This window comes from Gouania willdenowi, chromosome 3 (assembly GCF_900634775.1).
Source record: "Gouania willdenowi chromosome 3, fGouWil2.1, whole genome shotgun sequence".
Taxonomy (NCBI): domain Eukaryota; kingdom Metazoa; phylum Chordata; class Actinopteri; order Blenniiformes; family Gobiesocidae; genus Gouania; species Gouania willdenowi.
Window position 1 is genome coordinate 12,040,647 of NC_041046.1, and position 12,296 is coordinate 12,052,942.

Consider the following 12,296-nt stretch of genomic DNA (forward strand, 5'->3'; position numbering starts at 1 on the left):
TGCGTGTTGATTGGCTGGGAGGCTGGAAAAAGGGCGGGCGTAAGCGGAGAATGGGAGAACATTCTCTTCCCACGGGTGTTGAGATAAATGACAGAGTAAGACGGTTCTGCTTGTGTTTTAATTTTTTATTTTGGCTTCGGCGGGCCGGATTAAAAAGACTAATGAGCCGTAGTTTGCCCACCTATGCGTTTAAAAGAGGAAAAACCCACAAATACAAAAAATAGCAACTTCGAATTACATGACAGGTGCTTTTTTGTTATCCAATGGCTGTAAAGCTTTTATCTTTGCACTTTGATTATCGAACCACCTCACCTATCAATAACCCGTGGAAACAACACAACACAGAAGCAGAAAAGGTAGAATATGATGTGAACTACATCAATTAAAAGAAAATGGGCACTAGCAGATTGTTATTGGAATCCAAATTCAGGACTACTTCTATATTAATGGCATTAAATCCCTCATATGCATCCTGATGTTCTACATCCCTTTTCATTTACAGCTGCTCACCATGACAGAAGCAAGCTGAACAAAGCACCTTGAAAGGCTTGTTGTTTTCACTATTAGACAAATGCAATGTTACAGTTTTAGAGATTGCACTGCTTTATGACAGCCAATGGGGCTTTAAACTTCTTTGGTTTTTAAAGGTTGTTTTTTCACCAAAAAAGGACAAAGAATGACTGAGAAAATGCTCTGGACCTTTATTGAGTAGAGCAATTATTGTAGTTGTATAAGCTGCTGAGCAAATTAGGCTGTACACTGAAAATGTTTCTGCTAAAATACCATCTTTATTTTGTTTTTTTTTTTCAGAAGAAAATGCTGTGAAGGATTCAGGTTTGTGATGGGCCAGTGCATACCTGAAAGTAGGTAAAACTCACATATTTGAACTAATAAATGTTCATCTCAGTCATGATATAATAATAATAATAATAATAATAATAATAATAATAATAATAAGAGCACTTTTCAGAGAGCACAAACCTCCGCCAAACGCCAAATCTATTCTTGACCAGATATTGGCAGTTATCTGCGTCAGTGATCCTGTTCATGGCAACATCATCATTCACACAAAGGGGTTGTATGTTTAATTATCATATAGTTATAAATTATTTATTTTTCCATTTCCAATAGCCTACGGTACCTTTAAGTTTGAAAGTGTCCGCATTGTGTGCGTTTCATAGCCCAAATTACTAAACAGCACTATTTCCTGCAACAGCTGTCTTTTTTTTTTTTCGCCCCGCCTGAGGCAGAGGGAGGCCACGCCCCCTCCCAAAGGCACGTTGCTCCTCTGCCTCCGTTCTCATTGCGTGATTTTACGTGTTTGCGCATGTGCAGTCAGGTCCCCAAGATGACAACTATTTACGTGTAAAGGCAGTGTAGAGAGCTGCCTTTGCACGTAACCGCACTATGCTAAATGCCATACGTAAGTTCACAGTACATTGGTTAATTGATATCACGTGACCGCTGCTGCTACGTTCTCTAGCTAGTGGGTGGGATTACACTTCAGTGTGGATGACAGTGCTAGAGATGATAGAGAAACTTTGTTTTGAGGAAAAACGACAGCTTTTAAAAGATGGGAGACCAACACCTGAGTTACCAGAGCTTCATACTTCATACTTTTCACAGTGAATGGTACAAAAGGAAGGATTGAATTTGTGGATGCTCCTCACTGATGCTGTTTTAAGTTGTTGTCATTTTTTCCGTGTTTCTGTGTTTCCAAAACAAACAACAGATGTGCTGCCGTGTCATGAGATATATCTTGTTGGGAGAGTATGGAGGCTATATTAAATAATTGTTTAAGTTTCTTTAATGGTGTTTATGATGTTGATTTTGTTAGATGGCTAAACACATGTGGATCTTATTTTTCTTTCTTATTATGAATTTGATATTTTGATAAGCGCATTGAGATGACTTTGTTGGAAATTGCTTTATACAAATAAAATTGATTTGAATTGAATTAACACTTTTTTTTATTTTTGAAACTCATCCAGAATCAACATATTGACCAAAACCTCCTTCAAAATGTAATGGAATCTTCTATGACAGAAGGTCTATCTTTGGTTACAATTTAGTAAAGATGTGTTAAGTACTTTTGACATAATCCTGCTTACAGGCAGACAAACAAACAAGTAAACGCTAAGGAAAATATTACCAACTTTTGCGGAAGTAATAACGGCAATACATGCAAAACAGTAAAGGACAATGTACACAATGCATAAAACAACAATGACAGTTCAACAAGATACACAAAAATACCTACTCTCTGCACTTTGCCTCTGTAAACATAAAATGTGGCCGTAATACATTTGGTAATTATGAACATGCAATGGAATAAACACCATGTTAAAAGTTAGCACACAGTGTTAAAGCAGAACTAAGTAACTTGTGCTTAGCACTCCACCTAAAGGTCTCTTTTGGTTATGTCACTGTCGTAAAAACTCTGCACCCCTCACCGCCTGCCCCACCCCACAGTTACATGCTCTCCCAAGACGGTAGCAACTGATCACTGAAAAATCCTTATACAACAGTGACACTGAGGGTGCTTTTACACATATAGTCCCATGTGACCATGTGAACAGTATGAGGAAGAGAGACAAGTAAAATACATGAATGATGTGGGAGTCATAGGAAGGGAGTGTGGAAATGTGTGTGATGTGATTGTGTGCTGACAAAGCGGCTCTGAAAATTGATGGATAGATAGATAGATAGAGGCAGGGTGCGTGCCTGTTGCCGTGACGTCAGTGTGTATTATTGCTGTGTACCACTGCTGAGCTGTCACTGTATGGAGTTGCTCCTTTCCTCGAAAAAAGGTCTTCTCTGCCCTTTTTTTGCGGGCTCCACCATGATATAAGTTTGAGAAAAGTGAATTTGTAGACAACAGTGTGCAGCCACGGGGCTGGTGATAATCTAGCATTAGTTTCTGTTGGGCTGCCGTAAAGCAGTACGTCTTGCCACTGGATCGGAGGCAAAGAAAGTTGCAAGAGCTGTTTTCTGGCCAGAGACATTTGTCTTTTAATAAAGAAAAGTTATTAATAAATATAATATAGTGTCATATGGATCTGCTTTGATAATTGTATGATACTTCAAAAAAACTCAGCTTGTAGTAATAAAAGAAGAAATGTGGATAATTCTGAAATTTAAGTATAATCTTTATTATTTTGAAAATATTAAAAAGTTGTGACAAATGATTTTATCTACATCATCTAGTAACCAAATCTTTGTCAGAAACTTAATAAGATTAAATGTAACCGAGGCTTTTGAAATGCAGCAAATTGAGCAGATATTTAATGTGTTCACTACTACAACAATACCAATAAACAAAATATGTGCACCTTAAAAGTACTTAAACAATTTTATACGTTCGGGCATCAGCTAAGAGTCGGCATTTTGCACAGAATATGATGCATGTTTGTTGATTCCTGTTAGCTGTTGCTAGGCAACACTGTTCCGTTGGACTACTGTTTCTGAACAATGGTTCAGTGTAAAGTTAATTGTTGCTATAATAACAGAAAACCCCCACAAAACATTTATTTTGAATCTTATCCAGATGTTGGCTTCATAATATCGGTACGGCATACTCAAAACGTTTCCGTTTGAACAAAATTCGGTGATATGTGAGAACTGTTTCAAGCCGAGCTGCTCTGAGAGGATCTGTGGGCTAAGCTAATGGGCACAAAGCCAAAGTTACATCTGGAATCAGACGTGGTCACGACAGAATTTCTTCACAGAAAAACTCAATGCAGCTTGTAAACGTACTTGTTCAGACCACTACTACGCTCCTGCTTACATGGGCAGGTGTCATGGCACTAACCATACCCCCACCAGATTGTTCTCTCATGTTGAACTGTTACCATTTCTTTACGACGCTGATCCTTGGCACATCCTCCCGTTCATGAACAGATATCTTTTCACGCAGCTTTCATCACATTTGTTCGTCATATTTGTGCACTTCCAACACCTAACTACTCAGCAATAACTTGTTTCTGCTGGTAACAACAGCTCTGTCCGTCAGGCTAGTTCTGCTTGCTGAGTGGGTGCAGGGCCGCATACAAGAAGCAGGTAGTTGGTGAGAGAGGTGATGTTTAATCTTCTCGTAAAATACAACCTGGGTGGTCCACTTTTATCACTTTAGGAGTGGTGACACACTGCTGCTGAGCACCAAGAGCTAACAGAAAAACTACACTTTGCCTCTACCTCCCTCAATGCAACATTTATTTAAAGAGACAGGCCAGGCAGATGAAAGAAAGTGCGTCATATCCTGTCCAAAATGACAAATTTCCATAGCCCAAGGTATAAAATCGTTCTAAAAAGTATTTTTTAATGTTTCATTTTTAAATAAAAAGGTCCACATGTTTTTGTTTATTAGTAATACATTCATAGGTGGAGTTTGTTATTGTTGCTGGGGGCAGCAAAAAATAAAATAAATAAATAAATTAAAAAAAAAAATATATATATATATATATATATATATATATCAGTGGCGGCTGCTGGTCTTTCATGCAGGGGAAGCTCATTTTCTGCCTACTTCAGAAAATTTATCTGTTTATTTAAATGTGAATTCTAGTAGAATTCACATTTTGTTGTCAACAACTATTTGTAGATTATCGCACACGCACGCACGCGCGTAGCTGCTGCGCGCTGGAGTGTGAGTGTTTGGTGAAAAGTCTCACAACACAAGCAGTAACAGTCTCCACAAACACCAAAAACAGACACTAGGTTTGTCAGAAGTTAATTCGCTATGAGAGGATCAGCAAAGTCTCCGTGTCAACACAGAGCAACGGACTGAAATATTTGAAAAACCCGCCTGTGTGCTTACAACGTCATACTCTCTGATTGGCTCATTTCGCTGTCAATCAAAATTGAATTAGCCTGAGACAGATCATCCAATCATCACCCATTATTCCAGCGTCCGGAACAGACAGATCCAGCCCACTGCTCCATAGACCTCCTGTGAAGCCCGGCGTCCGATGGGCGGGACTAAGTGCGTCATAACCGAGCATTTATCCAATGAGCGTCTAGTTTGACTGCAGTGGATCAACCCCTAAACCCTCTCCCATTGAAGTCAATTGAAGCTGAACTTCACCACTGTTTATTAACACTGTGACGCTGCGGTAATGAATGAAGAACGTCACGCTGTCACTGTCAGTTTCCTGTTATAAGAAGCTGATTCTGAACTAAACATACATGTGTTCTGTCATATATTTAGTCAATAAAATGTACACACAACACTACATATTTGACCACTGATTTTAGGGGAAGCTGAGGTTCCCTTGTAGTCTTAAAGCATCCGCCACTGATATATATATATATATATATATATATATATATATATATATATATATATATATACAGAGCACTTCGATGTAAAATGGGCTACTGGAACAAGGCGGAAATGGGCGAGATGCGAGAACAGGGCTCTGATGGAATGCTACTACTCCAGTAACCCTAGCCAGAGGGGCTACATGCAGAGGATGTGGGAGAAATGGTTACTTCGAAACCCACAGTCCAAACTCACGGCGAAACAACTAGTAGCACAGTGTTCCAACATCCACAAACGGCAACTGCTATCACAACTTCAGAATGACGAGGTACAACACCAACGCTCCGGCAACGGGGAGCCAGGACACGAGGTCAGAGTGGAGTTAACACCAGTTAACCCAATGGAGATTGGGTATGAAGCCCCAATAAGTGCAATCACGCTGAACAAGGCAGCGACTGACCTGAAAAATAAGATAATGTCAAAAATGTCCAGCAGGCAACCCCGAAGCCAATTACAGAGGCTAAGAGATGTACCACCAGAATGTCTCCTAGAAGATGTGAATGCAGCTCTGAGAGCAATTCCTACATCAACCATCACTGAAACCAATGAGCTGATATACTCCACAGCAGCAGTGATCCTAGAGACGCTTGGCTATCGTAAGAGCAACCATGAGATGAAATACCCACCATGGAAAAGAAGGCTGGAGGCTAACATCAAGGCAGCACTGAGAGAAGTGAGTCAATTGACAGAGGCCTTGAAAGGTGCAATGAAAAAGTAAGTACCCAAAAGGTACAGCCAGATGCCCATACCTAAAGCATTGGAAACTGCCAAACAAAGGCTCCAAGCCTTGGCCAGTCACCTAAAGAGATACATGAGACAATGAAACCAGACGAGTAAATCGTCTGTTCGCAACTCAACCAGCGAAAGTGTACACTCAGTGGCAGGATAACAATAACAGAGCAGACCCACCAAGGCTGGAAACTGAACAGTACTGGAAAGGCATATGGGCGAAGGGGGCAGCACACAACAGTGATGCACAGTGGCTGGTGGCTCTGAGAGAGGACTACAGCAACCCCCCTGAACAGAATCCAATTACCATCACAGTGGCAGACGTCCAAGAAAGAGCCTCAGGTATGAAAAACTGGACAGCACCAGGCCCTGACATGATACACGCCTAATGGCTTAAGAAACTCACGGCACTCCATGAGCGCTTGGCAGCACAAATGAACCAGCTGCTGAGAGATGGGAATCACCCTGAATGGGTAACCGAAGGGCGCACAATCCTGATCCTGAAGGATCCCTCAAAGGGTACAGTCCCATCCAACTATCGCCCAATAACCTGCCTCTCCACAACGTGCAAGCTCATATCCGGCACCATAGCAGCTAAGATAAGCGGGCACATGGATCAATACATGAGCACAGCTCAGAAGGGAATCAGCAAAGATATCAGAGGTGCCAAACACCAGAACAGTTGCTCGAGACTGCAGAACCCGACATACTAACCTGAGCACTGCCTGGATTGATTACAAGAAGGCCTACGACTCAATGCCACATACTTGGATCATTGAATGCTTGGAGCTATACAACATCAACAGGACTCTAAGAACCTTCATTGCAAACTCGATGAGGCTGTGGAAAACCACCCTTGAAGCCAATGGCAAGCCACTTGCACAAGTCTCCATCAAATGTGGCATATTCCAAGGAGACGCCCTGTCCCCACAGCTGTCCTGCATAGGTCTGAACCCCCTCAGCCAAATAATCAACAAGACTGGCTATGGATACCGACTCAGGAACGGGGCCACCATCAGTCACCTCCTCTACATGGATGACATCAAGCTGTACGCTAAGAATGAGCGAGACATCGACTCACTGATCCATACCACCCGGATATACAGTACAGTGCAGACATTGGGATGTCATTCGGACTAGAGAAGTGTGGTCGGATGGTGACTAAGAGAGGGAAGGTAGTCCACACAGAAGGGGTCTCACTCCCAGAAGGAACAATAGCAGACATTGAGGACAGTTACAAGTACCTCGGAATCCCACAAGCAAATGGCAACCTCGAAGAGGTGACAAGGAAAGCGGCTACGGCCAAATACCTCCAACGAGTAAGACAGGTCGTAAGAAGCCAGCGCAATGGCAAGAACAAGACCCGGGCAGTAAACAGCTATGCCCTGCCAGTAATCAGATACCCTGCAGGAATAATAAGCCGGCCAAAGGATAAGATACAGATCACAGATGTTAAGACGCGAAAGCTCCTAACCATGCACGGAGGGTTCCACCCCAAATCCAGCACTCTGAGACTGTACGCTAGCCAGAAGGAAGGAGGACGAGGACTAGTGAGTGTGAGAGCCACTATCCAGGATGAAACATCCAAGATCCATAAGTACATCAAGGACAAGGCTCCAACAGATGACGTGCTCAGTGAATGTCTCAGACAAGAACAGAAGATGAGGTGCTGGAGGTTCCGTCATGGGAGGACAAGCCCCTACACGGGATGTACCACCCAAACATAACATGAAGTGGCGGATATCAGTAAATCCTACCAATAGCTAGACAGAGCCGGACTAAAGGACAGCACAGAGGCACTCATCATGGCTGCACAGGAGCAGGCCTTGAGCACCAGAGCAATAGAGGCCCAGATCTACCACACCAGACAAGACCCCAGGTGTAGACTGTGCAAAGAGGTCAATGAGACAATCCAGCACATAACTGCAGGGTGTAAGATGCTGGCAGGGAAAGCTTACATGGAGCGCCATAACCAAGTGGCTGGTATAGTGTACAGGAACATCTGTGCAGAGTATGGGCTGGAAATCCCAAGGTCAAAGTGGGAAACACCCCCAAAGGTGGTAGAGAATGACCGAGCCAAGATCCTGTGGGACTTCCAGATACAGACGGACAGAATGGTAATGGCGAACCAACCAGACATTGTGGTGGTGGACAAAGAGCAGAGGAAAGCTGTTGTGGTCGACATAGCAATACCAATATATATATATATATATATATATATATATATATATATATATTTTTTTTTTTTTTTTTTTTTCACACCAATCTAGCTGTTTTTATTATTATTATTTCTGTAACATAAGTGTTCCTATCAAATCCAAAATGCAGCTTGAAATGTTTAGCCCACACTGTAACTTAAAAAAGAAGAGAGTAAAGTTGCTCAAATTAAGCAGTTTTTTTTTTTATGTTCTACATTGTATATCTTTCAACACTCGACACGTGCTTTAATATGGGAGATACACTTTAACATGGAGGGAGAAACTTGCTGGCAATTGTCAATCACTAAGTTAAACAACAGGTAGGAGAGAATAAAAGGATCCATATGGATTAAATTTTTTTAAAGTCCAACACCGTAAATTATGGCATTAAAATCTCTAACAACGTTACTCCGCAGTCCACATTCGCTTATTTTCTATGTGCTTCCGCGGTCGGTGAATGCCGATTTTGTCACGGGGTAGCCGGGTGAGTAGATTATCACTACAAACAACAGACTAGTGAGTCTATGGAGCACCCACGGTGTCCTCCATGTTGTTAACAAAGCACTTAGCTGCTACGGGAAGCAGGAGGGTAAGTAAGTAAGTAATTTATTTAAAAAGCGTTTTTTGCAGATAAAATAAAAAGTGCTGTACAGAGCAGTGGAGAAATTAATACAAGTGCAACATAATAATAGCATAATAAAACATGGGTGCATATACATCATAATAGGATAATAAAAATTTAAAATCCACTTAACTAAAAGCTTTTCTGAAAAGCGAAGTCTTCAACCGTTTCTTAAAATGGTCCACGCAGTTGAGCTCCTGAAGAGACTGGTGCAGGTTATTCCAGAATCTGGGGGCCACAGCCTGGAACGCCAGGTCTCCGAAGTGTAGGGGCACAACAAGTCCAAGATATATTGAGGGGGCTGGCCATGAAACGCTTGGAAATTCAGAACTAAGATTTTATACTCAATGCAAAACTTGACTGGAAGCCAGTGCGGAGTAGAAAGAATGGGGGTGATGTGGGATGTTCTGGAAGCACCAGTTAAAAGTCTGGCAGCAGCGTTCTGTACGAGCTGGAGTCTGTTTAGGTCAACTTATTAAAGCAAGTGAAAACAGAATTACAATAGTCAATGCGAGATGATATAAATGTGTATGACCAGTTCAAGGTCTGATTTTGCTAATAAATGCCTCACTTTAGAGATAATTAGGGTCAATGTCATTGGCTGCTGGTCCTTTAAAACTTTTTTACTTGGTTTGATTTTGTGAACCTTTGAATTTTATATCTCCGTTTTTATTATTTCCTAGTCACTGTTTTTTTTTTGGCACTTAAAATATTTGTATATTGTGTTATATTAACCCCCCCCCAGCAAACTCTGCGTATGAATCATGTGTTTTTGTTCCCGTCTGCAAGTTTAATAGGGATGCTTGTGCCAAAGCATTTTGTGCTTGAGACCTGCAAAAAAATGGTTTGTTGCACAAAACAGTGTGAACAACACTTATTGATAGAGTTATTCTGGGGATACCGAGTGAACTTAACACAATGAATATCAACCAGTATCAGGAAAATAAATACAGAAATGGTAAACAAAAACATCTACCATTCCTGTTTCTAACTATTACATTTCAGGTAAAATAACTAGCCAATATCTAAATGTACATAAGCCTGTGTGAATGATCACTGTAGTTCCCTTTTTCATTAGCCCATCAGAGTTACTAATTATTAAGTGGGGGCAAATTATGTCATTGTTGTTAAACAAACAGTCTTTTTGCCCCTGCACTTTGATGTTTGTGTCCTCTGCTGTTAAATTAGGGCTCCAGAATGTGTGACCCTTTGCTTTCTGCGGGCGCAGATGTGTGTGCAGCTTCTCTCTGCGAGCAACAGTGCACTGATAACTTTGGAAGGGTTGTTTGCACTTGTTATCCCAGATATCGCTTTGACAGAGAGAGACACCGCAACCACAAATCCCCGTACTGCCTGGGTCAGTAAGTCTCTGCGTTGGCTTCACCTTTATCTCAACACAGTTCTATTAGGAAAACATAGGACTTGATGATGATGTCTTTATTCCCAGTAAAACACTTCACACTGTTCACAATGCGCTGCAAAATGATTTTTGGACCAAAAACATTCTTTATTAATTTCTCCAGCTATGATCCCAGTTGTGCTGTAATATGAGGAAACCAAGGCTGAAATCTTAAACCCCAAAATAAATTATTTTGCCAATTATTGCATTTATGCCTATGACTGTGTATTAACCTCACTTTAATCAAGACATTGCAATTGCATAAATTAATATTTAACAACAATGCACAATATAGAAAAAAATAAAAAAAATAACATGTTTACCTTGACCCCATTTATATGCACATTAAATAATAATGTACAGACCTTTAACTGAATGGGCTGCTAAAAGATAGTCAATATAAATATGTTCTCATTAAAACACTTTAAGTGCATCTAAGTTATTGATGAAGAGCAGCTTCTCTGCTTTATCTCAGTGAAGCATGTTCCTCTTCTCATTGAAAACATAAGCTTCAGCATTGAACTATCTCTCACTGTTTCTCTGTCTGCTCTCCTCCTCAGGGCCGGCCCTAGCCTTTTTGGTGCCCTAGGCGAAATTACTTACTAATAAATGCTTAACTGGAACATCTCAACAACAGGGGGCGGCTTTAGGTCATTCGGTGCCAAAAATGCACTTTTGGGCCATTTTCAGCCGAAGATTTTCGGTGCATCACTACATTTTAATGTATGTTTATCATATTTTAAGAGACAATAATTCCATGTCAACAATTTCTATTTGCTCACTAACACAGAAATGGAGCTTTACAGCCTGAAATATCTCGACCGATCATTATAACAGTTTGTCAAATACTTGTGTGTCAGATTTTTCTTCCACAGTCCAAACATGATGAATTGTTTGGAGCATATAAATGGACTAAATTAAAACAATGCATGCATGCTTATCCTTTTGTCTGTATCTTGTTTCCCAATGTTGGCCAGACAGACCAATCACGTGTGTAGCTCTCTTTGTCATTAACAGAGAACTCAGAGGGTGGTTGACACAAATTCACAAATTTCTTTACTTTGATGGAACAACAGAGGCAAGTTTGTTTTTGGCTTTGAAGGTGTCACTGACTCGGTCTTCTGATTGGCTGACCAAATCAGTAGTAATGCACACTGCAGTGGTGGACTGGGACAAAAATTCAGCTCTGGCATTTTCTGTCCAGACCTGCCCACTTCATTATTAATGGCTAACTGTCTTTTTTAATCTGTATATCCCAGAAACACATATATCAGAAGCACCATCGGCAACACCTTTAAAACGCGTCCCAGATAGAGTACAAGTCTACAAAGAAGCGCTAAGAATTGTGGGAAACGTAGGATTTTACTGGAGTATGAAAGGAGGAGTGAGGACTGAGGAGTGCGGACAGTCCGCTCTGCATATGTTTTGGATTTAACCCACAATCATCGTCCAATATAAACTGTGTGCTTGATAATCTAAACAAAAACAATCAACTAAATAAAACAATTGGAAAATGTGAAATTATTAAAACTTTACCTATACTTAACAAAATGCAGGAAATATTGCATTTGACCGTGTCCCTCGGGGATTCCTGTGGGGGGTCCTCCGGGAGTATGGGGTATCGAACCTCCTGATAGGAGCTGTTCGTTCCCTGTATGACCGGAGTCAGAGTCTGGTCCGCATTGCCGGCAGTAAGTCGAAATCGTTTCCGGTGAGGGTTGGACTCCGCCAGGGCTGCCCTTTGTCACCGATTCTGTTCATAACTTTTATGGACAGAATTTCTAGGCGCAGTCAGGGCGTTGAGGGGGTCTGGTTCGGGGGCCTCAGTATTGCATCACTGCTTTTTGCAGATGATGTGGTCCTGTTGGCTCCAACATACCGTGACCTTCAACTCTCACTGGATCGGTTCGCAGCCGAGTGTGAAGCGGCCGGAATGAGAATCAGCACCTCCAAATCCGAGTCCATGGTTCTCGACCGGAAAAAGGTGGAGTGCCTTCTCCGGGTTGGAGATGAGGTTCTGCCCCAGGT